This window comes from Triturus cristatus, chromosome 8 (genome assembly GCF_964204655.1).
Source record: "Triturus cristatus chromosome 8, aTriCri1.1, whole genome shotgun sequence".
NCBI lineage: Eukaryota > Metazoa > Chordata > Amphibia > Caudata > Salamandridae > Triturus > Triturus cristatus.
In genome coordinates, this window is record NC_140591.1 from 237,319,908 (window position 1) to 237,346,129 (window position 26,222).

The 26,222-nt window shown below is 44.7% G+C and overlaps 1 protein-coding gene across 2 annotated transcripts in view; it reads left to right on the forward strand.

The window, feature by feature from the left end:
- Window positions 1–26,222, forward strand: part of CNTN5 (contactin 5) — a 3,369,946-nt gene that overhangs the window by 576,941 nt on the left and 2,766,783 nt on the right. For both annotated transcript variants that reach the window (XM_085621430.1, XM_085621433.1), the window contains exon 3: window positions 14,779–14,904. The gene's annotated coding sequence lies outside the window, so the exon portion shown is untranslated. The remainder of the gene's footprint in view (window positions 1–14,778; window positions 14,905–26,222) is intronic.

The following is a 26,222-nucleotide window of genomic DNA, read 5'->3' on the forward strand; positions in this document are numbered from 1 at the left end:
TAATCTCTAAATGAGGCTCTTCAGGAGAAATTATGAGGAGAACCGATGCTTGATGAAGAACTTCCTAACTTCTAGTTTCTGTGCTGCAGTGCAGCTAGTGATGGATGGTGAGCTCTGGCAGGAACAGAATCAACATCTCTCTTTTGTAGCTGGGAGCATATTTAAAACAAATCTCTATCCAACCAGTTTCAGTAATGTGATCCTAAAATGACATGTGGTACACTACACAGAATAAGCCCCACCTACACTAGCTGTATCGAGGCATGATGCTCGTGGGGGATTGAGTGTATCCTCTGTAGGCTGACATGACTGACTATGCCCTATCTACACCAGTCACTCAGAGGTGAAACTTACATGTAGCTGATTCTGCTTCTAGGTTACATACCTTTAATTCTAGACTTGTATATCAATGCCTTGTTTGCAACAGTCGAGACATCGTGGTGAATTTGCCCAACAGTTGTTTAGATGCGAGCCCACAATGCTCTAACTTGCATCTATCCACCGCATTTCTTTGCATGTTCTAGTGTGTGTCATTAATAGCCTTGCAATGCTAAACATTGTGAAAAGGGTGCTTATGGATTGCACACAGAAAACCAGATAACGCTGCACTTATCAATGAACTAGAATATGCTTTCGTTTTCACAGTATCCGGGACTGAGAGGTAAAGACAGACTGGCCAGTCTAACATTAAAAAGCATTTCTGCTTGCCTGGAATGTGTCCCTATATGTCTGTGGGACTTAGGGAAGCAAAGCTAATACTTGACACTGTTTAGGATTTGCATAATGGTTGTCTAGCTTCATTCTCATATACAGCCTGATGAAGTGACCTTTCATCACTGAAGCTTGCAAGTAAATATGATGTCTGGCACCTATCCTTCTTACTGAGGCTGTATGATGCACGATTGTTCTATAACATGTATGCAGCCTTGTTGTATTGCATTGGTTCATGGGGCAGTACCAGATCACTGCTTTGTAGGTACCTAGAGGCACTGGCTGTTATAAGTGAAGTATTTAATATATATTAGCAGTCAGTTTATATAGCACTAAATACCACTGCGTATTATCACACACCTCTACGGTGTAAACTAGTTCTCAAATATTACAGAAGCTTAATCAAAACTATTCATAGACTTCTAGGTTCCTATACGTAATCAATTATGTCTTCATCTACAATTTCCCAAATACTTGTTTGCACACAAAGCACCATAGGACGGTATGATTTTCATTAAGGGGCTCTGTAAAGCACCTGTATACATCTGGAATGTGGCTTTTGCTAACATGACAAGCCCTGCAGATGGTACCAATGAAACAAAGGTATGAATAATATTTGGGCAAACAGTCGATAAAGTAAAGCATGCTTGGTAAAACTGGTGAAAATGTGAACAGCGCTGATACTTCCAGTGTGTTAAGTTTTGAGAGGAGTAAATACATCTTGTCTCAAGGCGCGTAGAAGAAAATGGAACAAACTCTGAGGAAGATTATCTTGCCGATAGTTTTGCTTCATGTTTTCGCCATTCCATTTTGAAAGAATCTTACATTTGCATCCATGAAAAGAAAAGCAAAGCTTGTTGATAATAGATCAGTTTACATCATTTTAAGCGGGAGAGATTTAGGGGAAATAAAGTGTGCACTGACTGCTTGCACAGTGGAGGTGTAGGAACGTCCTGTGTATGTACATACCTTGCTCTCCTGCAGTTTTACTGAATTCAGAATGAGTGATTATTGGTTTCCTGTCCGCTTTAGTTGAGGATACATCGGAAAGCAAATGGGAGCAGTGTGTCACTCTGTGTAGTAATGCTCTACTGGTGCAACCTGGACGCTGTACAGTAGTGAAACTCCTTCTGATGAACTTGGAACTGCTTCAGAATGAATGTTGCCCTGAGGTGATGACCATGCACAGATTGCATTAGCATTTTATGATTCATGAGGCCTCTAACTCCTTTACTCATCACCTATACAGCATGTGCATATCATATATGGGATTCTGCACTCGCAGTATAGAAGTGCATGTCTAATTTCTTTAAAATCGGCGACTTGTGACCTACCCAGACACTGAATGTAAATAAATGAAGTCAGAATTCATCTGTAATAGCATTAATATAATCGAGTTCTGAGGTCACAATCCCTGCTGCCAGCCCCAGCAGCAGGGGTTAAAGGCAGGTTAGGCCATGGAGCATAATTCAAGCAGCTGTATAAGAAACAAAACACATCTTGCTTTTCTTTCTTCTGCTCTGTGTTTTTTTACTCAATAGTGCAAAGCAGTAAGGAGATATTTATGGCAACATGTTTATTTTTTGCACACCTTGTGAAATGATAACAAAGATACAATATTTCTGCATGATTCTGTTGCGCGGTTTAAAAGGAAAAAATAATAACTGACTTCTATTCAACTGCTTCTAATATCTTTTTCCCCCAACTAGCTAACAATTTATTTTGATGTTTTTAATTTTGCACTGGTGGATTCTATTTTTAGTTTTCCCCTTTGCAAACATGCTTTCTCTTTCATATGAAATAGCTGGGAATTCAGGGCCAGATGTGTGCCAAACAATGTTGTGACTAGAAAATTGCGTTGCAATAGCGACTCACAATTTGCAAGTCGCAAAATGGGATGTACAACAGTGGGGTCGCAAATTGCAAGGCTCATGAATATTAATGAGCCACTCGCAATTTGCGACCCCATTGGGAATGGCAGGCCCTCCCAGGTATGGTGGCCTGCTGGGCTGAGCAGACCATCTGGGACTGCTTTTAAATAATGCAGTTTTTTTTAAGGCAGCCTGTTTTCTTTAAAGAAAAACAGGACCACTGCCTGCCCTTAAAAAATATTTACAGAGCCTGTACATACATTTGCGACTCCTTTACCACCCTCTTGAAGAGGGTGGTCATTTGCGAGTGTTTTGCGACCACAATTGCAATGGCAAAACATAGGTACATATCTTTGGGGTCGCTATTAGGAAGGGAATGCCCCTTCCTATTAGCGAGTCGCAAAACCTATTTAGCGAGTCGCAAAAAAGTTGTGACTCGCTAAATAGGCTGGGTACATGGCCCATGAGGTTTTTGCATGCGCAAATGGGTCGCAAACCCGTTTGCGCATGCAAAAACGAGTCGTACATCTGGCCCCAAGGCTTTAAGTGGTTTTTAGGAAAGGTGATGGAGTGACCATGTATTATAAGGGAAAAAGTACCCCCTGGCGTACATGATAAGGATATTGCAACTCACCTCAGAATTCCATAACCCTATATAGGAACTCAGTCTTTGGCCTCGTTACTCTATATGGCCTTGGAACTCCTCTGTGACTTGCATTATCCTCATAATGTGCATCAGGGGGTATGTTATCCCATATATAATGAACCACACTTACATAAGGACAAAATTGCTTCTTTCTATAGTAGGCCATGTTGCATATAGCTTTGTGGTTCTTGTTTGCTCTCCACTCTCATATTGAAACCTTACAATGAAATAGCTAGAATACTCAGTATTTTCTTGCCTGCTGTAGTTTCTTTGTAGTTACAGCTCGCATCATGGCCATATTGCATGCAAGAGTATGTATTTCTATTGTGACCACACATCATATCACACACTCTCTCACCTACATCTTTGTTTCATGCAGGCACATTTTAAACTTCCTGGTAGTAACTGAGCCCTGGATAAATAGTGATACCACCTGGTGGGGTGTTTACCAGTTGCACAATTACTGCACCATTCTCACGTTTCCTGCTCAAAATGAAACAAAACAAACACAGTAAGAGTTTGTGCACCCTGTTTGTAATTTTATTTTGCTTCCTTTCAGTTACTCGCTTCCACTGAACCAGGTTTTTCCTGCCACTTTGTGAAAAGTAAACTTTTCAGCCTTGTGGCAATTTCCAATTTGGCAGAAACGACGCTCTGCTTCCAAATAGTCATTTACAGGGCCCTTGTCATGGGAACTGAAGTTGATGCATTTGGTATGGTTGCACACATTGCTCAATAAAACTCGACACATTATTCTAAAACAAAGAGGATCACATTTCTAACAAAATGATGCTTTTAGGTTCACAGATAAAGTTCCAGTTAGAAAATCGTTCACCCTGAAATGTCTACACAGGAAGCAAATAGATTTATAAAGACACTTTACCTTGGCTCCAATTTGATGATGCCCCTCAAGGTCAATCCAAGGTCTACATGCAGAAAAGTTTAGGAAGAAAAATGGCATGAGATAAAGGCCAACTAAATGCCCATCAAAATGTGTATCTTGAGTACCAGACCAAGAGCCCCCCACAAACTGTTGAAGTAATCGGGGAAGTATCTTGGGAGGGTGGATGGGGTGGACACCCCCTAATCATATTTCAGAGTTGGGACACAGCCGTGCCAGTTGGGTCCAGGTGTTACTGTCCTGTCGATGCTGGGTGTTAGCCAGGTTTGTAACATGCAGACAGGGCCATACAGTGGCCTAGCCGCGTGGCGTGGATCTGATTTTAAATAGGGCACTGCTGTGCTCATATGGTCCCAAAGATCTGACCTGATGCCACACTGGGCGGATGGCAGAGCAGGGCACCTGATGTACTCATTTTCACTTTGGTGCTGCTGGAGTCGGGGCTCTGGGTAGACACTGTACCAGGAAGCCAGGTTTTAGATTGATTCCTTAATCCCAGCCGCTGCACTGGTTCTCTTCTCCCATCCCTATGTGTGACAGTAGGTGTGGAGGATAGCCCAGCGTTGCTACAAGGCAGGCAGGTATTTTATGAAGTGTAGCTGTAAAGGAGGATTCCTAACTACAATACTCCTAAATGCCCTTTGTGAATGCCGAAAGTTGTAAAGTTAGGATTTATCTCAGTTTAGGAGTAGTAAAGTTAGGATTCCTAACTTTACTACTCCTAAATGCCTTTTGTGAATACCGAAAGACGTAAAGTTAGGATTTTTCTCAGTTTAGGAGTAGTAAAGTTAGGAATCTTAACTTTACTACTCCTAAATGATTTTGTGAATACCGAAAGTCGGAAAGTTAGGGTTTTGTCTCAGATTACTTTTGTGAACCGGGCGCTCAGAATCAAGGGCCATCGTTCAGGGAGGTCATAAGCAGATGTTTGCACTTTAGGGACCCACAATCCTGCTAAAAAAATCAAGATGAGGCAGCTAATGTCACCTCTCCACAAGGTGCCAACTCATGTTGTCTTTTCACTTTCACTGGAAAACATATACTTGACTTGATCTCCACAAAGAGCCATACAGGCCTGGTTGGCTGTGTCTCCAGTCAGTCGCCCAATTCCTACTGTTCTTCCTGTGTGAGGTCCATATACTTAACCACTTCAACTTCAATACCAGCTCCCACAACTGCCCTCCATTAAATTCTCTGCCACTTTCTGGGTCTACAACCCATGCCCTGCTGCCCAGTCTGTCTTTGATATGTTCCCTTCTACCAATCTAGTCTCCAATATTTTCTGGGTCTGGATCTATCCGTGGCCTGTCTCTACCTTTTCACTTTGCTCTATAAATTGAGGTCCCTGCTTTGTCACACAAATCCTTTCACACGCCAACCCTATCCAACCCATGCTTCCCACTGTTCTCCCCCTTCATTCCACAATGGAATCTGCTGGTCACAATTTATGTTCCCCTTTCATCACTCCCAAATCCATCTCGTTTTTTGTAAAAAAAAAATCTCCAGCTTTCTCTGTGTCCCCTAACTCCATCTCCAACTACCTTTTACCTCTCCAATCATTTCTCTACAGTCCCCGTTGCATCCCTTCTTTTAAATCCATCATTACCTTCCTACTCAGTCTTGGTTTTCACCTTATTGCATGTTAGCCCCTCCTACTGGACAAACAACACACATTACTATGTGCTTATTAGCTTATATGAAGGCTAATCTGTTTTGGAGATCCAGGCTATGATGAGAAGCACAGGACTTCAGTATGTGGAGTTAGATACTCAATGATCAATAAATACAGAGTCTGATCTTCAAGTGATACTCTTAAACTCCTTCTTGCTCCCTACTCTAGAAGAAAGAGAAGGCATTGTTAGACTTGGCATCCTTGGCGAGGTTTCCACTGACATTTTGCCTCTTCCTCCTGTTTTTTCGTTTTTGCTGGCTTAAATGCTTTGGGCAATTTGTCACTGCTGATCAGTGTCAAAGTGCAAGTGCTCCCTGTGTAAATTTTTAATTGATGGTTTATCCCTATCTGGCATATTTGATTGACTGCTAAGTCCCTAGTAAAGTGTACTGAGTGTGCCAGGGCCTGTAATTCAAATGCTACTATTGGGCCTGAACCACTGATTGTGCCCCCCACATTAGTAGCCCTATAAAGGTATTTCAGACCTGCCACTGCAGTATCTGTTTATTAAACTGCCATGCAACCTGGCAAGTGCACCCTCTTGCCAGGCCCCCCACCTTCCCTTTTCTTACATGTAAGGTAGCCCTCAGGTAGGCCCATCGTACACCAATGGGCAGGGTGCAATGTAGGTAAAAGGGAGACATGGTCTGGTGTGTTTTACATGTCCTGATAGTGAAATACTGCCAATTTAGTTGTTCACTATTGAAAGGCTATGTGTCCCATAGGCTAATATGGGAGTTACTTTGTAGCATCTTACAAGTATAACTTTCCATTGGTACTACGTAGAGAAATGGAATTTAGGCTCTCTGAACGCAGAATTTAATAGAACATATTTTTACAGAGATGGTTTTTAAATTGTGTGTTTGAAAATGCCACTTCTAGAAAGTAGGCATTTTCTTATGTAACCATTCTCTGTGCCTCTGCTATTTTATGTATTGACTGTCTGGTTTTGGAGTGATAGGGGCTGGGGATGTGCATTCACTGTAGACAGCCACAAGGGGTTGAGGTGTGTCCTGCTTTCATGAGTGATTCATAGTTGAGCTGAATAGACCTTGACTGCATTTAGAGTGGTGGGGGGAGTTTCACTTGCACCTGAATAAGCAGTGTCTCCTTTGCACAATGCTGTCACCACCTCCTGTGGTCATGCTGCAACAGAGAGGACAGAACTGGTTTGGACTGGGCTCAGAGACACTTACCACAAAGAGAACAAAGAGAAAGTGGGGTATAAGTATTGGACCTTAAATCCCAGAGAATTATATCACTTACGGACTCAAGAGGAACCTTTGCCAAGGAGAAGAGCTGGAGAGCTGTGAGGAGGAGTACTGCCCCTTTGCTGTGTGTTTTGCTGGGTTGGCCTGTAGTTGCTGCTTCTGCCAAAGAAAGGTCAAAGACTGGAACTTTGCTGTGAACCTGCTTGAAGGTGAATCTCCAAGGGCTTGTGTGTTCTGGCCTCCTGTTCTGTTGTCTCAGGTACACAAAAACTTCACCTGCAAGCCAATTACCAGCACCTGGACTCTTGTGTGGGCTCCTGAATTCAAAAGGGAGCCAATTCCAATTCCTGATTCCTGAGAGTTGTGTGGTTGGTGCTTCAAAGCAAGAAAAACAACGCGACCTGCAAGGAGGCTGGGGGCACCGCTCATGAAGTGCGCACCGCCCCCCTGCACCGAAGCTCCAACCCCCTTTGATGCCTGCAGTTATTGTCCTAACCAACAGCAGCACTCGCACCAACGCGATCACCACCAGTGCCTGCATCCAGTTATCGCGGAGTTGATAACCGATAAGGGTGGCTTCACAAACTCTTCGATATTGCATTGCCTACCCCGCCAACACTGACAACTTCCCCTGTCCTGGATTCGATGCCTCGCCTTCTCAAGGACTCGACGCTTCCCCTCCGCGTGGCAACCAGAAAACCGGCCCGACCTCGGTACCGATGCCTCACTTCCACAACGCCAAACATCATCCATAGACTTCATTTTCCAAGGTACTGTTGTTTGGGGGTCTGTGTGACTACGTGCCTGACACCGGGCGTCATAACGTCATGCTATCCCCAGTTGGAGCTATTTTGTTTCTACAAGTTCTATTTTTTAAATAACTGTTCTTAAGTCATAATTTGATTCATGTATGTTGGACTTTTATCATTTTTGTCTTGTTTGGTTTAGATGAAGATACTTTATTTTTCCAAACGAGTGTGATGTCCATTTATAGTGTTTTCACTGTGTTACTGTGTGTTTTGAGTACAAATACTTTACACATTGCCTTTGGGATAAGACTGTCTGCTCATGCCAAGCTACCAAGAGGGTGAACAGGGGTTGTCTAAAGTGTGTATCCCCCTTACCCTGACTAGAAGCAAGGGTCCCTATTTGGACAAAGGTACCTGCCAATTAGAGACCCCCATTTCTAAGAGGCATGGTGTGGCAAATGCCACTCAGGAGCGCTGGCATCTTTTAAGTTGTGCAGTCATAGCTTTTGGTGAAGAGAGCATGTGTCATGGCAATGTGTGCTCAACAGGTGACCGAGAGCCTTGGTTTCTGCTAATGAGCCCCAACAAACACAGTTCTACTTCCCCCAACCCATATACCTCTGCACTGTGCACAGACCTGGCCTCCAGAACTTTTATAACAATCACTCCCACAAATTCTACAAAATAGAAGAAAATACATAAAACATAATTATTAAAAAGACCCCTTACGCAATAACTCTTGATAACTAACTTTAGTAGGAAATTCATCCTTTTTCCCTGGTCCCTCCCATTTGTTGACTGATGCTGGTGATTAATGACACTAAAAAGTGCCCTGGGCTCTGCTAAACCAGGCCCAGGGCCTGTGATCAGGCCTCTAAAGGTATATGGTAATTGGTATAATTCTAATTGGCAGAGACAACCTACCTGTAAGCTCCTAGTACAAGGTAGGGCAGGTAGGTTTAGAGATTCCAGTGGACTTGATGCCCTTAAAGTGTGCACTGCTGTGGTGACTGGTGTCATTTTAAAGCCATGCCTGCCTTGCTGTCTGGTTCGAAAATAAAACCATGTCCAAATTCGACTTATAGGTACTTCCAAAGTCCAAAATGATCTTTTTAAGACTTATAAGGTCTGCCCTAGATACCCCAAGGGTAGGGTGCATTGTTATGAAAAGCAGGGACAATATAAAGGATGTTTTATATGCCTTGGTAAGGAAAAACAGCCAAAGTAATTTTCCCTATTGTAGTTCTGTTAGCCCCATTGACTAACATGGGAAGGCTTTATTAAACTTAATAAAGTTTAACTTTTGATTGTGGCTACATACACATATCATTCAAAGTATCAAAATTATAGTTACAATAAATCCAACAAATTGCCATTGTCGGATTTATAATAACTATTACAGGAAAGTAGTTTTAGAACTTACTATCCTGAAGTTACCTAAAGCAGCCCTATAGCAGCCTCTTCTGATTGGTCAGCCTTCGATGGCCTGAGCCAAGCTACTCCCTGGGTAGGTGTGAAGAGGCCTAGGGATACAGCAACACAGCCATTTGATGGGAGGAGATTTGCTTCCTGGAAAAGGCAGAGACAGGGAGGGGGCTATGTAGATAAGCTTGACTTATAAGGCAGGAATCTCTGCAAAACACAGTTGTCAAAGGACCTACACTACCCCCCACTATCTTGAGCACTAGCAAGATGGGAGCCCCCTTAATTAGATTAGGAGAGGGACTTGAAGGCGATTTTAGTCAGTTTTCATCCACACCTATGGGTTGGGCTACACAGACACATACACCAAGGAAAGATCTTCTCCATTCTGATTGTTAGTAGAATAGTGCATTCTAGATCAAATATATGTCACACTTCAAAGAAAGTGGTCGTAGCAGGGGGAGGCATCTTTATTCCCATTGGTTGGAGTGCCCTAATCTCCTGCCAGCCTAGAATGGATGATACATATAGCAGAGCTGCAGACGCTCTTCAGATCACTTCCTGGAGCATCATAAGAAGAAGGGCTACCCTGCTGGACCCTTGGACTCTCACACAAAAGACTACACCTGCTGCACTCACAAGGCTTTACCAAGAAAGGGTTGTGCCTGACTCAAAGGAAAAAGAGTGGAATCCCTGATCAGTAACAGGTACTAAAATGCTTAAAGAAGTCCCCTGCAATAGTGAAAGAGTGGACTACATCAGCTGATCAGATGCAACTGGATATTCCTGGACTGCACAGGTGCATTGTGGTAAATTCAGTAAAGCCAGCTGAACCCTTTGCTAGAGCTAGTGGACACTTATTTTCTCAAAGGAACTCAGAAACAACAAGATCTCAAAGTTTTGAAACTCTCTGCACAGTTTTGCAGAAAAGCTCCAGGAGGAGACTGGCTCGACGTCGAGAGTTAAGCTGCCTGCGTCGACCCGTGAATCGGCCTGATCATGCTGGTTTGTCCCACTGGAAGCTCTGGAGCTCCTCATTGTCAACAGACTTCCAGAGGCTTACAGAAGCTCACCTCGGCATCGCGCTGCAGCAGGCTGACATTGCCGATAAGAACTCCGGATGCAGCAACCTCGAGGACTCAGCAATGAGGCCATTGACTAGACAAAAGAACCAAGAAAAGGTCCAAAGGTAAACTTTTGACCGTGACATAGCCCTCAGCCTATCCGACCCATGCTCCATTACGGTTGGCCTAAAACATTGACTTTTTATAGGTCCTGTGCGATCAGATAGCCACGAGTGGCGCTTTATGTTTTTAGGCACAGAATGCACAATTTTTTATTTAATCTTTAAAAACTCATATCTCTGGTTCCCTGCTTTTTTATGTTTGTTGTTTTGGTGTCATGTTAAAGACAAACATATTCTCTATTTCTATACCTTGTTGTTGGATTTTTATTGAGTTTTCTTTTGTTTTTTTTATTCTTTTGATGATATTAAATGCTTTACACATAACTGTCGCCTACGTTAAACCTGACTGCTCATTTGTTAAGCTACCACAGATAGAGCCAGTCTTAATTTACCGAGATTTGACTGGATCTTCATATTGTTTGTGGTATCATTGCTAGTTGCTAGTTGAGGGTGAATACCCTCACCTATTAAGGGCCCATTTACCTACAGTTTACAACAGATTGAAACATAGTTTTTATGTAAGCTTTGGTTTTAATTCTAGTTAGGTCCACTGTGAAATAAAAAACAGTTTTCTTCTGATGGGAATTTCGCTGCAGGAGTATATTGTTTTCAAGCACTAGTAGTAATCAGAATCGGTAATTGCAAAGTTAAAGTTATAGGTCTAGTCTAAATGACCAAGTACCATATAGATGACTCTTATGTCAAAGGGAATATACTTCCAAATCTACTACACTAATATTATCCGTAATTAGAACATGATCATTTCTGAGGATATTGGGTCATCACCAAAAAAAAACAAAGACCACAACATTATAAGGGGAAAAGACTCTGTAAGCTATTAATCTGTTGCATTCGAGGTAAACTTTTTGAATAACAGCATGAGCGATTTTGAATTTCATCTTCCAAAGTTGTATAAACTGTATATAATTTTGGATGGGTTTATTAATGATGTATAAAAGTACTCCCTGCAAAAACATAGTGAAAAGTATCATAATTGATTGGATAAATATTTTGTGTTCGATACGCTGTAATATGTAATGTAATATATGTAATAATATAGTAATGCTAAGGAAGAGGGCGGCAAAGATTAAAATGTACGCTCAAGAGGCCTATGAAAGCTACTTGTTTTATTAGTGTTTCCATACCTTTGATGTCACCAGTTGTGAAAGTAAAATCAAGAAAACAGTTTTGTTTCTCTTGTTCCTTCTCACTACTTATTCCAAGAGTTAAAAAAAGCTATGAGTTTCAGTATGGACTGTCTAAATATTTCATGCTTTGTATTTGGCAACAGCTCATTTTTATTTTACAGTGTTTCATATTAGGCAACAGGAAAAAAATAGCAGTGAAAGGATTTCATTTTAATTTCAATTCTATTATAACTGTTGAACTTTTTTTCCATAGTTTCTGTTATTTTACAAGCTTTTGAAAATGTTTTTCTATTTTTCAAATGGCTGCCCAAAGCTAGTGAGGGAATTTCATGTTAGCATAGCTATAACAAGTATATTTCTCTAAATATTTCCTGTCATTACATATTGAAAAAAATGCAAGAGAGACACTCCATCAGTTGGGGACTTCCAAGCGTAACGATGATTACAATATCACAACTGCTCTATATGTTTCTAAAGTTTGTGAATTTTTTAAAAACCTTTGATAATGTTTTCTATTTTCTAGCATCTGTACACAACTACTGGTCTTCTTGTGATATAAGCATATACCACACAAGTTTATTTCACCAAAACATTAAACGTGGTCAGGGAAAGAGGGTGAATATATAGGGTATAATCACCTGGGTTAATATTTTTCTTATTCACTGCTCATGAACATATTTTGCACATACTATTCACTACTCCAATAGTGTCAAAGAATAATTCGGTATTTAAATTTAATTAGAAGTTCATGACTTGCTTGGAAAGTGCAAGATGTATTTTAATTACGACATTCTGCAGACAAAAACTTTCCTCGAGAATGTCATCAACTCTATAACCGAGTGATTTGTTTTTTAATATAAATGAGGCCACATCACCATTTTTCAAAACGTGAGCCTACCCATGGGTGAAACGTTGTTTAAGGGTCCCCCAGTGATTAAATGTGTATAGGTTGTGTACAGGTTACCAGGTTCTGCAGGAGACTTAATAGCTTATTGAAGTAGAAAAAGCTATTACTCTTTTATTTTACTATTATTTGTACTGGGTGTGAGTTCAAATAAGTGTCCTATAACTTGTGCATCGAGAGAGAGAAAGAGAAACAGAGCGAGAGAGAAAGAGAGAGAGAGAGAGTTAGCCAAGCATCCTTCAATGGGTAGAGGCTAACCTTCCTCATCATTCACCTCCCCTCTTCAACATGCAGCAAAAAACAGTATTGCAAACTCAGTCATGGATGTTGCTTTTGCACTGAATGCATGAACACTAGTCTGATGTATACCTTCTGTTTTTTAAAATACTAAAATTAAAATTAGACAAAAATTAATTAAAGATGTACTTACTAACAAACTATGGGCCCGATTATGATGTCAAGCGGAAAGCCATCCTACAGCAAGTCGGAGGCTTCCGGCCCAACCTCAATGGTTTTCCTCCAACCGCCGCATTACAATACATGCGGTCGGAGGAAAACCCATGGGGGAATTCTGATTCGCTTACGATGGGCACAAGGAGTCGGTCAGGGCGGCAGGCAGAATGGTAATATCATAATGATGGCGGAGTGAGCCTCGGCTCTGCCATTGGGATTACAATGTTGCTTTCCACCTGCCCTTTCATGGCGGTCCATCTGTCATGAAAAGGCAGGCGGAAAGGGACTTTGGGGCCCCAAGCAGGGCCTCCTTCCCCCTATCTCTGCTATACCCTGCTGTGGGCCTTTTCCGCCTTTTCTGCCCACCGCACAAGCTGCAATTGTAAAATGGATGTTTCCAATCGGCCATAGGGCAGCTACATCCAAATACAGCAGATGGAACCTCCGGCCTATGGTCGGGCGGTTCCATTTCGCTATGATGTCGGTCAGACACTTGTCCGACCGACATCATATTTCGGCCCATATATAATATTTTGCTAGACACCATGAGTAATTTGAAGGTCTGGAGAAGTCAGATGTAGTAGTATGCAAGAACATTAAGAGCGTTTGAAAGCTGCCACCATTATGACAGTCACATATTATGGCAACATAGGACAATACCTTGAATCAATTAGGGTACAAGAACAACAACAGGGGGAATTCACTAGAGAAAGATCATGCCATACAAACCTAAATGAACTTTTTAACTTGGTTGTTTAACAGTAATAATTATATTTCAGGGAGGGTACAGTGTTCACACCACCTTACAGTTTTAATCTAGCGAGTAAAGCCTTCTCTTCACACAGACCTGTCACATGCAGGTTGAACTGGTGTGAGTTGGAAGCTAAGTCTGAAATGTATGCTATAAAAGGAAACTGATACATTTGGCAAAGATACTGTATTTTGATAATACGTTATTTACATGTAGAATGATGCAGGAATTGCTTTTGGATCTGATGCTGCCAAATGCATTCATAAGAGGGCAAGCAGAATTGTTAGCAGGTAAGGAGTGCAGATTATGCACTAATCAGTCATTGAGGTGATATATCAGTTGCAAAGACAAAAATAGGTGTGGCTTGAATATCAACAATAATATTTTCCATTATTATTATTGATATTGTTATTTTTGATGTTCTAGTTAAGTATAGTTGCTCTCGTCTTCGTTTTGTGCTGTAGTGTTGGGCATTTACAGGTCATTTTTATATAGAGATTGCAATACATATTTGACACTAGTCTTCACATCATTCTGTGATTTCAGCCATCTCAGGCCAAAAATTATGGAACCCCAAATTGATCTTCAATAATATAAGGCCTTCCATTACAGCACTTTTCCACAAACATAGGACTTCAAACAAATGAATAATTCTTACTACAATTAAAATAATTTATATTCAAAAGAAATATCCATATTTAGAAAGATAATTTAATTATATTGGGTAGCTGCTCAGGTTGCCACGTTTTAGTAGAAAATATGCACTTGACCATATTAAATGATCCATTGGCTGTTGATTTTATCCAGTATGGAAAAATAGAGTTCTCTTTACCCAGTCCTGAACACTAACAATCTGCAGCATCAAGCATTCGAAAATGTCCCTTTGTTAGACCATGTCTGCTTGAAGTTTGAGACCTGATGTGGCATCATTTGTGAGCTTGCCTCTTTAATGCTACAGTTTTTCATAAACGTTCACAATGGTGGACGGTGTTTACTGCTTTAGTAAGGGATGGCAATTTTCCACCCAGGTAATTGCAATGAAGAGTAATTGTACCTCATTTTCTGTTATGAAGCCTAAGCTCTATAAACGATTATGTGCACAAACAGAAATTACATACTACTGCCACAAAGTTGCTCTTTTATGTTTCAAAAGGTAAACGAGGGAGAAAAATGAAAAATAGGACTCTCTGATCACAACTGAGGGCGGATTCTGAAATTAAACTGGACTTGCACCTATCATTCTTGCTTTAAGAAGACATTGAAGATGGACAAGTAAAAGGTATGATTTTATTATTTATGTAATATTGCCTCTACATTGTATGCCATGTATACCAGAAGCCAAGCATTGAGCTCTGTATATGTGATAGATGCTTCAAACAGATTCCTCTGTCTGAATATAATAGTGAGACCAGCTTGACATTCTATCTTAAATCTGCCAATCATGTTTTGATCTAACAAAAGCTTAGCCTTTGAAAATGGTGTTAAAAATAGGTTCAGTGAGCTTTTGCTCAATTTAGTTTAGAAATCTGGACTTACCGAGTGTGTTTCTCAGGTGGATCAGTGTTTGCTTTGGCCTTCTGCGATGAAAGCAATCTGGATGTTGAATCGTGTTGTGATGTGTGTTGCGTTTCATGATGGAACACAAAATAGAGTTGCTGAATTGTTTCATGTTTTCATCTTATACATACTTTGAAACGCAAGCTCTGAAAATATGTTTTACTTCCTTAGGTTAATCTTGCATCTTGTTATAGCAAATTCACAAATATCTCATAGTGTTATCATGGAAACCCATATACGCACAAAACCCTTTTATTCAAAAGGGGAGGGAAGGGGAGGCTACGGGGCAGTCAGGGTAAGCTGGCCTCCTATATAACATGCATCACACAACAAGAAACTACTCTGACTAAGTGTCAGATTCTTAGTGAAGGATGAGGCACACTATGCCGACAACTTATGTGGTGTTGGGCATCTCAAAAAAATGTAAGGACTGTTCTCACACACCACCAGGTGTCATGCTTCATCATCGGCAGTCCTCGCTCTTTAAAAACCGCGTGGGGACTTGGGGGGGTTAGTACCCCATCCCCATCCGTGTTGCCAACATGTTTCTGCCGTAGTTGCCAGGAGGGTCCATGGCATTCATCAGGGCATAAGAGAAAAGAGCTCCTGTCTCATCTCTAAGAGACTAAGATGAATCCACTTGTGTAGGTTGGCCTTGGCCCAACTCTACTATGAAAACTTGAGAAAACTCTGGATTAGGGGTAGGGATGTCCCATGGGATGGGAGGATTTGAGGGACCACTGTAGTCACACTCGCCTCAAGGTGCATCCCTCATGATGCTCCTATGATCTGTCCTCGTCGCTTCCCCGCTGGTCCCACTCATGGGCATTTATTTTAAAATCTTGTGTTTGAAGCAAACTTTGATTTTCATAGAATTCAAACAAAATCCCCAAACTAGTCCTGATAAACAGTTGCAACTCCAGAGGAGTACTCAAAATGGTAACTATTTACTTATTCCTAAATGTAACAATCTTTTATTACCTACCACTTTCGTTGTGGAAATCTATCTGTAAATGTTTTGTAAACACCCACAAATATGACCCTACTCTATTTTAGTTGCCTGAAATTGCACCAATGTCATGGTCAAATGCACCACTGATGTGTTATGGGTTTTTTGGAGCATTTTTGACAAAACTGTTTTAAAATTCAAATCTCCAGTATCCACAGCCCTATTTTGACAATATTTAGTAATTGCATTTTTATATTTTTCTTTTTTGTACTAAATAAGTTATGGTTTTTATGTTTGTTTTTCTGAGAATAATATTATTTTGGTGCTTCTTCAATACTTAATATGACTTTCTCTATGGAAAAGCCTGCTGATATGGACATAGCTACCAGGTGTATGTGTTTTGACCTAGCAAGATAAAATATTATTAATTTGGAGGGGTCCATACTCCCAAATGTATAATCCAGTATATCACAATTTCCACACACAAGCACACATTATTGCAGAGAGAATCAACCAATAAATAAAAAATTCAAATTATATATGCACTTAAGATGATGTTTAAAAAATTGTCATAGTATTGCAAGACTTCACTAATACATCAGCCCTGCCAGTGACTGTACCCATGTGTTGCTGAAATCAAACAATATCTCTCTATTAGAACAATAGTGTGTGCATACGAAAATATTAAACTCAATTACAACATAAACGTACTATATCTAGATACTATTATTATTTTATTAAGGAGTTTTATATAGCACTGGCCAGACCAGAGGGTATCGGAGCGCCTTACAACATTTTTAATGCAAGAGTCACACAATAAAGCAGTATTATACATATTGGTTCGGAATTCCAGCATGCTGTATCACATAAAGGTAAGGAAGTCCTGAGATAACCTCGTTGAGTGCACGTTGTCTTGGGCTGAACCTCTTTCAGGGAGGAAGGAAAGAGGTAAGGGTCGGGCGCGGGGAGGAGGTAGGTCTTAATGAGACAGTGTCAGGGTGCTGCAGAGTGCAGGCTTGTGCGCTTTGGCGGCATCTGTCGGTTCAGGAGGGAACGGTTGAGGAAGAGGTCTTTTAGGTGTTTTTTTAATTTTACGAAGAAAGGGATAGACCTGATATCCGCTGGGATGGAGTTCCAGATTTTGGCTGTGTTTCCGGCAAAGGACCGTGCAGCGTTTTTTTGTTTGCGCGTTTTCGTAGTGTTGAGTACTAGGGTGTTGGGGCTCCTGAGGGTCCTTGTCTGACCGGCCTTCTTTAGTTTGGAGGCCAGGTAGTTGGGTTTCCCTGTGTGCAGGGCTTTGTGTGTGATGCAGGCAGTTCTGAAGCTGGCATACATTTCGACTGGGAGCCATTTTAGTTCTCTGAGTGCGGGTGAGATGTGATCATATTTCTTAACTCCGGTGACCATTCTGGCTGCTGCATTGAGAGTTGTTTTGAGGGGAGCTAGGTGGGATTTTGCTGTCCCAGTGAAGACTGCATTCCCATAGTTGAGTCTAGATAGCACCAGTGATAGAGTGGCTTGTTTGAGGTCCTTGAAGGGTTTTATTTTGTTGAGAAGCTTCAGATTGAGGAAGGCACTCTTTGCGGAGTTCTTAATGGGCTTGGCCATGTCAAGTTTTGGGTTTAGGGTGATTCCTAATGATTTTACAGAGTTAGCTAGAGTGAGATTGCCATTGAGGGCATCGACTGCTTTTAGCCATTCTGCGATTTGAGGGTTCTCTTCTTTGTTGGAGATGAGGAGGATTTCTGTTTAATCTTGGTTTAGTTTTCGGTGGTTTATTGATAGCCAGTGTTAGACTTCTTTTAGAGTGTTGTTGAGTCTCTGAATGTCGTCAATGGAGGAAGTTTCCAGATAGATCTGAGTGTCATCTGCATACAGGTGGAAGGGGATGTTGGCGTGTTTGAGTAGGGTGGTGAGGGGTTCCATGCATATGCTGAACAGTTGTGGGAAGAGCACTGAACCTTGGGGGACACCCCTGCTGACGGGGTGTAGGTGGGACGTAAAGGATTTGATTTTTATCCTTTGGGAGCGGTTGCGTAAGAAGGAGGAGAACCAGTGTAGGACCACCTCATCTACTCGAACCCTTTCTTGAAGAGCCTTAATGAGTAGATTGTGATCAACCGTGTCAAATGCTGCGGATAGGTCCAGGAGAATGAGTAGGCAGCATTGGTCAGTATCAAGAGACTTGTGGATATCGTCCATGACATTAAGGGTCGCAGTCTCTGTGCTATAGCCGATTGGTGGGGATCTAGAAGGTTGATGCTGTCCATGTGCTGAGTCAGTTGTAGGAGAACACACCTTTCGAGGATTTTGGATAGGAGGGGGAGATTGGAGACGGGTCTGAAATTGTTCAGATCGTTGGTGTCAAGGCCTGTTTTTTTCAATAGTGGCATGACTTGGCCGACTTTGAGGCAGTTTGGTATGACACCAGTTCTCAAGGCGCTGTTTCTGATCGTGTCCCAGAACGGGGCTAGGGAGAGTTTCAGCTTTTTGTTCAATTGGGTGGGTATAGTATCTAGGACGTGAGATGCGGGTTTGGAGGTGAAGATCAGTTTGAGAATCTCGGCTTCCGAGATGGGGTTGAACGATTTCCAGGCTTTGTGGGGTCCGTGCGTGTGCTGTCTTGAGTCTCTGGGGCCGGGTTTTTGCAGGAGGGATTGAGGTTGATGTCCAGTGAGAGCTCAATCGTAGTGATTTTGTCGTTGAAGAAGTTGGCGAAGTTGTCGTACAGGTCTTTGGAGGCCTGAACTGAGGTTTTAGGGGGCTTGGAAGTTTGTTGCCTGATGATGTTAAAGAGTTCTTCGGGCCTGTTGTTTGTGTTGTCCAGAGCGGTGCAGAAAAAAGTGGATTTTTCGCTGTTGATGTGTTTCTTGTATTTCCTTCGAGCTGCTTTGAGTTGCTCATGGAAGCTTGTGGAGGGGTTGTTCCTCCATAGTCGTTCTGTAGCTCTTAGTTGTCTTCTTTGTCCGTGTTGAACCAGGATCTGGATTGAATGTTCCTGTTTTTTTATTTATTTTAGGGGGGCTAATTGGTCTAGAAAGGACGTCATAGTTGTGTTATAGTGAGAGGTGAGCTCTGTTGTGGAGAGATCAGCTGTGAAGATAGGAAGGAGAGAGCGTACTCTTTCCTCTAGGTCAGCCATGGGGATCTGAGTTAAATTTCTCGTCCATTTGGGGGGGTCTTGGGTGGGAGGTTGGTATATGATCGGTTGAGTGATGTGGAATAGGATTACGTGGTGGTCGGACCAGTCAACGGCAGGATGTGGTCAATCTTGACTGTGTCACGTTGGGCGATAATGGCATCTAGGATTGCTCCTCTGTTATGGGTTTCCTCTGAGCAGTGTTGGGTAAGGTTGTTGCTGTGTAGCAGCTCATTCAGGTTTTGGATTAGGGAGCTGTTTTCTTCATTCCAGTGTAGTTTGAGGTCGCCCAGAATTGGGTTGTTAGAGTCTCGGAGTAAGCAGTGAGCAATCAATTCAGACAGGTGTTCTGTGAATGTGGTGGTGTTGCCTGGGGTATCGTATAGGAGATGGCATAGTGTTTTGTTGTCGCTTGTGTTAATGTTGGTGGTTAAGCATTCAAAGGTGTTATGGTTAAAGGTGTCGATTCACGTCACGGAGATGTTGTTGTGAATGATTGCTATGCCTCCGCCTCTTTGGTCTCCCCTTGGTTTGCATTCGAGTGTGCCCACTGCTCTCTGGCTCCCCGATCTCCACCCGGGGCCCCGCCACGGCCCATCATCATGAGGATCTTCAATTTTCGTGACTGAGACAATATCCTCAAGGCGGCGAGGTCCCAGGGTCCACTGACCTTTCAAAACAACAAAATCATGGTGTTCCCCGACTACACCAGGGAGGTGCAGGCACAACGGCGCACCTACGATGATGTTAAACAGAAACTTCGTGGCCTGGTTTTCCGGTATGGCCTCCTCTTCCCGGCCCGCCTCCGGGTCGTCTTTCAGGACAAGACCCTTTTCTTTGATACCCCCTAGGAGGCCTGGACCTGGCTCACGGAGGAGCGTCCTCTACGTGCGCACCCCTCCTCCCCTCCCAGCCACAGCCGAACAAGGCGCTCCCAAGCTCCCCCTCCTAAACCTCAGAGACGCCGCACTTGTTCCCGCAAGAAGAACGATCGGCGAGGAGGGTCCTCGCTGTCTCCGGTGGCGATGTCTCAGAGGTCCCCTTCCCCTGTGCCCCCTCGGACCCCGGGTCCTCCTAGCCTGCACGGATCTTTGTTGGACTTGGGCCAAATCCCAGACCCATCCACAACGCTGCGGCCCTCCGTGTCCGACTTGGACCTATCCCGGAGCCCTGTGCTTCATGGATCCGCAGAAGATGATGCTGTCTGACTCCTGAGGCCCGGCAGAGTGGGGTCCATCTCTATTCTTTATTGTTAATTGCAGTTGTTAACCTTGATGCATCCGTATGTATGGGGGGATCCACCTCCGGCAAGACTCTGCTTGACTCACTGGGTTGTTGGGTTCCCTGAGTAATGTGTGTTCGCTTCTTGGGGTCCTCTTTGCCACGCTCACGTCCTGCTAAGCGTTTTAGCTTAACATCTTGACTTTTCGTGCTGTTTTTTAGGTATTTCTTTTCAGGGAGACAGATGCTTCATGTTTGGAAGTGTAGGGTGGGGGTTGTTGGGGGCAAGGGAGGGTGGGTAGACCGTTGTCTCACGATGTTTGATTGTTTTCGTCTGCTTACGAGCCGCTGTTCCTTGTTTTCCTTGGTAGCCTTTTCTGCACACACGCCAACACCACTGCCCGAGCTTTATTAGACTACACGGACTTCACTCTCAGGCCCCTCTTGGAGTAGGGAGGAGGGAGCAAGGGGGGGTGGGTGGGGGGACACCAGGTTGTCTCCTGCATGTTTATTGTTTTTGGCCGCCTACGGGCCGCTATCTCTTGCTCTTCATTCCACCTCCCCGAGCACCCGGGACTCCAGCGAGGGTATGGGCCTTGACATGCTGTATGGATTTCCTCCCCACATTCCAGCCAGGGATCGCTATCTTCCTTGGAGCCCGGGTGCCCCCCGCACGGTCACTTACATACACTGCCCATCCCAATGTTGTCCGCCATGGGTAGACCCCTCCACATCTTGTCCTTGAACGTCAATGGCCTAATAGACCGCATTAAGCGCACTGCTGTCCTCCGCAGCGCCCAGCACCAGGCCCCTGACATCCTCTTCTTGCAGGAGAAGCACCTGATGGGCACCCACTGTACCTTCCTCGCCCGCTATGGGTTCGACAGGGTCTGGCACTCGGGCTTCTCACGGGGCTCCCGGGGGTGGCCATACTGATTCAGAAAGGCCTTCCTTTTTCCTTGACAAGGGCTGAGATGGACATACAAGGCTGCTACGTGGCCCTGACCGGCAAGATCGAGGGGCACCTTATTAATCTCCTGAGTGTATATGTTCCTCCCGCCACACTGCCCTCTACCCCTCAACACCTCACAAGCGTTTTCTCCTCCCTCCCGCCGGGGCTGGCAGTCATGGGGGGCAATTTTAACGCTGTTATGCATCCACCGCGTGATACGTCCGGCGCTCCCTCTGCGTCCCGTCTAACCTCCTCTAAGTGACTGTCTGATTGGTCCTCTGCTCTGGGTCTCTGCGACGCTTGGAGGATGTGGAATCCCCGCCGGGTCCAATACACCCACACCGTGACGGCCCACCACACCCACTCCCGCATCAGCCTGTTCCTCATGCTGGCCACCGACTGCCAATTGGTGTCGGGGGCTGATATTCTACCCCGTGGCATCTCGGATCACTCCCCAGTCTCCCTCCGACTCGGGACTCATCCCGAGGGTGTCCAGACGACCGGGCATATGAACGCTTGGTTCCTGCAGGACGGGAACTTCACTGAACCCCTTGAACGAGAGCTGTGGCTATACTTCCTGAGGCTTGGTTCATGCACGGCGCGCTGCCCAGGCGGCCCGCCTTGCACTGTTGTAGGCGGCCCAGGCCACTGCCAACAATCCTGACTCCACCTGGCAACTTGCTTTCCTCTGCGAGGAAATTTGTCAGGTTTCCTTGGACTCTGCTAAAATGCTTTGGCGTTCCTATGTGGCTCGCGTGTATGGCTGGGGTGATAAAAAACAGAAAAATTCCACCTCGCGGGCCATTGCCCAAGCCTTTGCAGGGTATTATGCCAATCTGTACGTCGCCAGGCCTCCTGCGGACTCTTTGGCTGCGTTGCTGTCGGAGACCGGGACCCAACTGCCCCATCTCCCCCGGGACGTTTCCGAGACCCTAGATCTCCCCCTTTCCCCGGTGGAGATACAAGGGGCCATTTCACTCCTCAACTCGGGCAGGACGCCTGGGCCGGATGGATACACGCAAGAATACTATGCAACCTGCCTCGAACTACTGGTCCCGCACCTGGTGGCCCTGTTCCAACACGTGGTGGACACGGGGTTTTTTCCTCCCGAAACGGACGTGCCCACCATTGTGGTCCTCCCAAAGACACAGCCGCCCTCCTTTGCCTGTGCGGGCTACCGCCCCATTTTCCTCATCAACACCAAGGTGAAAATCTTTGCTACTGTACTGGCCCAGCAGATCCGCCCCCACTTACACATCTTAGTCCACCCGGACCAGAGCAGTTTTATGCCCGCCCGAGGCACTCGGCACTGTATCCGTCGCCTCCATATTGCCCTTGCGCTCCGCCACCGCCTCCCCCCGTACATGGCCCTGCTTCTCATTGATTTTGAGAAAGCGTTTGACACGGTTGCTTGGGGTTATTTGGAGGACGTGTTGGAACTGATGGGGTTCGGCCTTCCGACCCGGCACCTCATTCGTGTCCTCTCCTTCAGTCCTTCGGCGAGGGTCTTAATCAATGGGGTGCTCTCGGACAAATTTCCCATCCGGAGGGGCACTCGCCAGGGTTGCCCACTATCGCCGCTCTTGTTTGCGTTGCCGATGGAGCCCTTGGCCTCTCTTATACGCCAAGACGCCGGCATCTGTGGGTGGGCTTGAGATCCTTTTCGGGTCGACAAGATCGCTCTTTACGCCGACGACGTCCTCCTTTATCTGGCGGATCCTGAGAGCTCCGGCCCGCTATGTCTGGTGGTCCTTTCCGCCTCTGAACAGGTCTCGGGCCTGCGGCTTACTCCGGGGAAATCCACCCTGGTGCCTCTCAATCCATCACGGGACTGCTTCGATTGGCAGATGAACATTCCTCTGCGCCGGCTGTCCGTCAAATATCTGGGTGTGTGGATCGCCCTACTCCCAGAACTCGAATGGGCCCTGAATATTATGCCCCTGGTCAACAAGACAAGAGCGGACCTTCGGAAGTGGCAGTCCCTCCCTCTTAACCCCCTTGGCAGGAGTGCTCTCTTTCAAATGATGGTTCTCCCCCGTTTTTTGTATATCTTACAAAATGTCTCCCTTCATCTTCCGGGGAGCTGGTTTTGTGAAATTGATGGTAATTTCACCCGGTTTCTCTGGAGGCGGGAGACCGCGGATGTCCCAGGCGCATTGTCACATACCTCCCTATGACGGGGGCATGGGAGTCACCAACCTCCACCTTTATTATCTAGCCACAAGACTCATCGTGGTCCACGATTGGTTCGCGGGCGGCTGGTCCGACCCAGCGTACCAGGTGGAACTCTGCTCGATGGACTTCCCGCAACTCCAGGCTTATTTATATGGAGCCCCCATACCCCAGGATCTCCCCCCAGTCACCAGGACAGTTTTCTTGGCTTGGCGCACGGCGCTGCGCCACACGAAGTGGGACCGGAAACTCACTAGACAGACGCCTCTGTGGTGTGGTCAGTGGCTGCATGAGGCCTCATCCCTTCCAGATATCCACTGCTGGGACGTCATCGGGATCTCGCTTCTTGGGGATGTCTGGGTGGGGGACCACACCAGAACCTTCGCGGACCTGCAGCAGCGCTACTCCCTCCATCCCTCTCAATCTTACAAATACTTGCAACTTAGACATGCACTCCGCGTCCACATTCCATCTCCCACCTCCTTCCCGGAATGTAGTCCTCTTGAAGCCCAGGTGATGATGGGGAATTTGGGTAGAGGGAGGGGGGGTGTCGCGGATCTACCGCTCTTTGGTGAATAATGGCACACATCCCTAGACTCGCTGCGTGCCCGCTTGGTAGGGTGGCTGGTCCCCCTGGAAGATGCAGATTGGAGGGATGCCCTCATGGGCCCCAAAACACTGACGACCTCCTGCAAGCTGAGGCTAGTTCAACTTCATTATTTGCACGTGGCGTACCTCACCCCTGCACGTCTTTACAGCACCTGACTGCGGTCCTCTCCGAACTGCGCGCGATGCGATCATGCTCCTGCAGACTTCTACCACATGGTTTGGCGTTGTCCGGCTCTGGCGGCCTTCTGGGCGGGGGTGGAGCTGGAACTCACATTGACCCTGGGGTGGACGGTCCCACACGACCCAGTGCGCTTACTACTGGGGGTGTTCGATGGCCTTGATGGTTCCCGAGCCGACAAACGCTTCTAAACACGGCGGTGGCGGTGGCAAAGCGAGACATTACAGCACTCAGGCCAAGCCTCCTAGCGTAAGGAAAGGGAAACGAGGGGTCGACTGGTGTGGGACACAGGAGAAATCCCTCTTTGAACCCCGGGGTTGTTCTGAACTTTTCAAGAAGATGTGGGGCAAATGGTTCAATCAATTCCCCTAAAGGGGTTGCGGGTGTGTAGGCTCCTTGCCATCTACGGACATTATTATAGCCTGCAGTATGTCTTATGTAGCTCTGTCTCCACTAGTGTGGCTGTAAACACTTATCATAATGTGCTTGATTTTGCTACCAATGTATTGTTTTGTTGTGCTTCAAATCCAATAAACTTGATTATCAAAAAAAGATAAAATAATACTGCAATAGCATGGTTTGTAGCTCTGACATATATTAATTAAAATACATACATAAATAACACAGGCTAAAAGGTGAATACTCATCTGATACTTCTAAATAGTTCTACCCCAGTGTACCTAACCTAAGTGTAGTACGAGGTAAGAAGTAGGTGCTGTTTTCTAAAGTATAGCTAACTATAGCTATAGTTTTAGTTTTGTCAAGAGTTGCCAAAAATGTCTCTAAGTTCTAGTCTGCTCCATACCTTAGAATGTGCGAGGTTGGAATCTCTTTTCCGGGACTCGATATCTAACACCCCACAAGGGGAGTCAGAAACACTGGAGGTGGATTCTCTGCAAAGAGGATGACAGCGTCTGGTCAGTGCGTCAGGCTGGAACTCTATTTCCTTCCGAACTTGCCGTGGCGAACCACAAGTAGGCAGTCGAGCTGGATCGTGCCGGAACGGTGGTTTGCCAGGGTAAGTGCAGGTATATTTATACCTTGAAGGTCTTTAGGAATGTCTGTATTGACGTAAAAGTCGGGCATCGGAACGTCATGAATGAACCCCTAAGGAATAGATGTTCATGCATACTACATGAGTTCTCGGAGAAATCAATATCCAAGCAAGGGAAATTCCTAAAGGCTTAAGAGTTCGGTTTTTCAAGAACTCGTTGTGACGTGGATGGACGGATGTAGGAGACCATGTCTGTATTTGGTTAGCATGGACAATGCTTAAATAAGGTCTGGATTTTCTATGCCTAAATAAGGGCAATATGAATTGTACCTATATAAGAGCATAAATCACGAAACCTATATACGGAATATAAATCTACACACAACATAGAAGTGAAACAAGTGTGTTACTGGATTGGATTCTGGGAATACTATCCATGAATAGAATACCTCTGTGTGGTGAGATTCATGTGCCTCTATCACAAAAACTGCTTTACCACCTCGTGGTGTTAGGCCATGTTTTATAAGTTTTAGAGTGATGGCTCTCCTTAAATTTGGATGGATGATTATAGTATCCTCTTCGGTTTCTTGAAAACCAGTATGATTAAAAGCTGCTGTGACTTTATCAGCCTAAATAAGGACAATATGAATTGTACCTGTTAGAAATGGGATTTCTGGTTGGCTAGGGCTTGCGCCAAAGCCAGGCAGAAACCACCACTCTAAGTCAGGGCTGGGGAGTTACACGCCAAAGATAACCCCTGCTCACCCCCTTGGTAGCTTGGCACGAGCAGTCAGGCTTATCCCGGAGGCAATGTGTAAAGCGTTTG